General features: G+C 41.3%; 1 pseudogene; it reads left to right on the plus strand.

Annotated features, from left to right (window-relative positions):
• The first annotated feature begins 1,307 nt into the window (after window positions 1–1,307).
• LOC108099070 lies at window positions 1,308–1,820 on the plus strand (annotated as a pseudogene).
• The last annotated feature ends 2,780 nt before the right edge of the window (window positions 1,821–4,600 follow it).

Raw genomic sequence — 4,600 nt, forward strand, 5'->3', positions numbered from 1 at the left:
CAAATATTTGCAGAGACAAATGCCTGCCAAAGCAAAAGGAGAACCGCTGAAATGCGGAAATTACAAAACAAATGTGCGAAAAAGTATTCTTCAGCCGAGCTGTTTTTTTCAGAACATTTGCCAATATAATTCGCACGCAAGTCTGTGCACATTTTGATCCCATTGTTCGAGGGTTGCGCACGAAAAACAAATGCGTGAAAGGTGCCATCGATTTCGATGGTTTTGGGCTCGAAAATCCCCGATCAACCCTCAGGAACTTCATCGCCCAATGACACGAAATCCGAGCAATTAACTTAATTAAATTGGAATAACAAGTGCTCAGTAGTCGCAATCGGTGGTCCTAATCCTCTTCTGTCGGGTTGTTTATCTTTGTGCTCGACCAAATGTCGAATTTTTGACGAAGGGCTTGGCACACAAACAGTTGAATTTGTTCGAATGTTTGCTCAAGTTTGTTTGCTCCAGTTGGTAATGTTAATAAGTAATTTTAATTTGTCCCTCTACTAAAACGAAATTGGCCGACAAATATGTCCAAGTCTTGTTTGTTCTTCTTGATTTGTTTTGGCAACGAAATTAGTCGAGGGAATAGTACATGGAATTAGTTGACAAACAAAAGAGGGGTAGTTTATGAGCTTATATCTGTTCCGAAATTACGAAGATAAACATAAAACAAATGGTTAATTCCAGATTTTTACAATGAGAAAAGAATTATTAAATCCATTCAACCTTTTTCCAAATTTTTTCACTACCTTTAATTTTTTCGTCCTCAGTCAATTTCTTTGAGGAAATCATCAAAGGATTCGCTACGGAAAATTCCCTGAGACAGAGTAAAATGTTATCCAACTCATTTTTACAGCTGCAAAAGTCAAAATGCGTGGCGTGTTCCAGCTCTGATTTCAATCCCCTGCAAATAGCTTTAAGGCATCCAAATCCGCCACAGATACGTTTTCCTCAAGCGAGAACAAACCAAACTTTAATGGCAACCAACATTAGAACCAACAAACCGGAACAAAGTAACTCAATGCAGAGGAAAAAAAAATTAAAGGTGAGAAAGAATTTAAAAAAAACATCGAGCACATCAATGTTCCCTACATCTGATAGCCAAAAGCTTTATTTTAGCCTATGTATACAATTTGTTTAATACATATTTGTTATACAAGTTTTAAATATTTTTTTTAAGTGATCTAGCCGTGACAGCACAAAAACTTTATTCCTGGCCAAAAGCTTTCGACGCTGAATTTTCTACGCCCTTTTTCCATCGCTTTTCCCCCCAGTTTCCCCAGCGAGCGGAAACGAAAGAATTCTAATAAATGTCAGACGAGGACGCTCCCCAAAAGCAAATTCCTTTTGATGAACTCGAAATTGTGCACGTGCAAAGCGAGGACATGGCCGGAGGTCGGAGGGGGCGAGTCGGATGAGTGGCTCGGAAGGGCAAGGACTCGGAACAACCCCCAAACGCAAATGTTGGGGTGTGTCGGAGTTAACGAGTTCAAATGTATTCATGAGCCGGCTCTTACCAGCCAGCTGGCTTTTATGTGGGAGGTGTCGCGTGGGGGACTCCAGCCCCCTGCCACAACCTCCCCCTCTCGTGGGCTTTGGCTTCCTGCCAGCTGCGAGGGTTGGATTTCTGTCCTGACTTATTGCCTCGCGGTCATGTGGGAGGATGTGTCTCGGCCCAAAAGCCCACCTCCCTGACAAATTCCACTCAATGTTTTGCAATTTGCAGGTGTTTTCATTTCCCATTTCGACCAGCTGTAGACATTTTCCAACAAGGCAACGTTCTTATGCCAAAAATGCGCTTGATTGAAAATGGATGTCTTTAGAAAAATTTGAATTATTGAAGTCTGGTTCGGAAGTTTAATTCTAGTACCAACTATATATTTGAGAGCTTAAATTCAAGCCAATATAATTTTCTGAGTGCAGAGTTCGGAGCAAATAGTGTTTGTGTGAAAAGTGCGTAAGTCGAAATGGAAAAGAAACAAACATTTCTCACCGAATGGGGTGGTAACAGGCCTTCTCTGGACAGCCCATCTCTGACGCTGTCCAGAACGGGTACTAAACACGATCAGACGATCCGCAGACCAGTTGATCGAACTATATAAAATAAAATATTTCCACATAGATTTCTCAAATAAAGCGAATGCGGGGAATATCAATGGCGGCTCGTTAAATTTCCCCTGAAGGCATTGTGTATGGGGAGCATTGATAGCACCTTGAGGGTCTGTGGCCCATCCATTCTCGTGTCTAATTTAGTGGCAGTTGGTGCCGCAACAAATCGCCTTCATTAGGCTCACAAATCGCTCGCTTATTGGCACGCCACTCGGTTAAAAATTTATGCGAATTTATTACGGCCTAAAAAGTGAGTGCAAATTGTGCAAATGCGCCCATTCAGTACAGTAGTTAACAGCTATGGCCACCCCGCTGTGCTGACCATCCATGACAATGATCGTTATGGCGGTTCCCCCGTCCCGATCTTCCCGAGCTCTCGAGCTCTCGAGGTGTCGTACTGAGGAGTGTGGCGAACGAGGATCCCGGCCGCAACCAAAGTGGACTTAAATGAAGCGATTTCTTGGCCCGGCCAACGATCTGTTATGAATTGATCGCGGGGCTAAGTGAACTGCTGTTGGTTGAAGGATTCTATTACCACTTCATGCGCCTATTTTGCAGGCTTAATCAGGTAATGAGAAAGTTTGTTATGTAAGTATGTTATGGCAGTGATATAAAATTATCATGAATACCGTATTAATATCTAAATAGTGCTAAGATTGTTTGGCATTAGCAAATCATCAAGAAAAGTTTTCCTATTAAATTGTTTTGAATTGTCTATAATCTAGATTTTAATGCTACACAATAATGTACACAAAAATAATTAAAAGACCACACAGATCATTCCCCTCCCAAATATCCTTCTGCTTCAAAGCTCATCAGTTTATCCACCTTTTCGATGCTTCTGCACTTCATCCCCAGACAGCTCCGACTTTCTACCATTTCACATCCATGTGGCCTGCCAATCAGAGGTGCCGCGAAGCATTATATATATTTCCCTTGATCCCGCACCCGTTTTTCGGGGTATTTCGCTTTATTTATCTGGCGCATAAATAAAATATTTTCGGTACTCGCTGGTCAGCTGTTTCCCATCAACGGCGCTTGCCACATGGGCGTCCATCGATTGCCATGGGTTGTCTGCAGATTCTATCACCTCGGCGGGACTCTCGCGGTGGAAGTGGCATAAAGAAGCGCTAATGTTGCATTAAATTCAACTGAAATCAACTGTTAAGTGGCTTTCAGTGAGCTATTTAATTCTCGAACACCCAAAAAGAGCAAAGGCGATATAAATACGGAATTTCATAAATAAATATGCGTCGGCTAAGATCCAAACTTTATTCGCTTGAAAATCCCAATGGTAGGCAAGGGAATGAGTTCTTTGCTTTTTAGGGGCAAGTAAATAACATAGAGGATGTTTTGCTTCACAGTAATTATGATTGTTTTGGCAGCCCAATTTTTGAGCAATCATTGAAATTCTACAAAATTCGGGCATCTGTTTGGGAAGTACATTTATTTGATTTGATTGAGTTAGGACCTAATATACATCCGGTCTTTTGTGGAACAAATAGGGAACATTTTAAGGTTATAATAAAAATAGTTATTAATTGAAACTGTGAAAAGAATTTGGTTAGAAAAGTAAGGATAGCCAGTTAGCAATAACGACAAAGTAAATCATCTAACCAAATTTCAGTCAAAAAAACTTCGTAGTATTGCCTTAAAATCTCTCGCTGATAAACAATCTTTGTACGAATGTTTTTTACTATACATTCTATTAGTTTGAACTTCTCTCACCTCTTGTTAATCTTAGATTGCTGACTGTTGTTCTCAGAAATGTTTCTGTCTTCCCAGCCAACTTTCAACCTTTCCAAACCGACCTAAAACCTCGAAAACAGAGGTCAAAAGACTGCCAGCCAGAGGTTGCCATCGCCGTATGCAAATCTCAAGTGAACGGATCGAAAGGGGCCGTAAAAGAGGTCAGCAATTGTGGCTTCTTGCATCCACAGAACAGCCGCAAACTTAAAGGCTTGTCAGCATTTCGTCAAAAGACACATGTTGCCGTCTAGTCAGAGACACAAGACACAAAGGCGGAGACAGCGATTCTAACGAGAATAATATAGTTCTCCATTCTCTTTATTTATATTTATGGCGGTCGACGAAAGGCTTCTTAGAAAATGCATAAAACCTGCGCCAAGACAGCTCCACATGCTACGTAGACTGTGGCCAAATGTGCACGAACGATTGACTGTCGTGAAGCTTCGTTTAAATGCGTTTTTAATTAATTATGCGACGCGCGTGCCACATGCAACGTGCTGCAAGAGGGGGCAGCAGGCAAACTTCGGTGACAACACACGATCGACATAAAAATGCAGACATCGAGCGGACGGAGCGGAGGGAGTCGTAAAAATGCGGCAAGAAATTTTCAAATTTGTAAAACGCTCAAAATTCCCAAAACGCAGGAGTATCTTCTGAATGCAGTGGAAAAAAAAAGGTTTCACGCAATAAGAATAAATAAGGACTCAAAGGGTAACATTTTGTTGAAGACATATGGTTTAAATGC

This window comes from Drosophila ficusphila, unplaced genomic scaffold (genome assembly GCF_018152265.1).
Source record: "Drosophila ficusphila isolate 14025-0441.05 unplaced genomic scaffold, ASM1815226v1 contig_286, whole genome shotgun sequence".
In the NCBI taxonomy this organism is placed as follows: Eukaryota; Metazoa; Arthropoda; class Insecta; order Diptera; family Drosophilidae; genus Drosophila; species Drosophila ficusphila.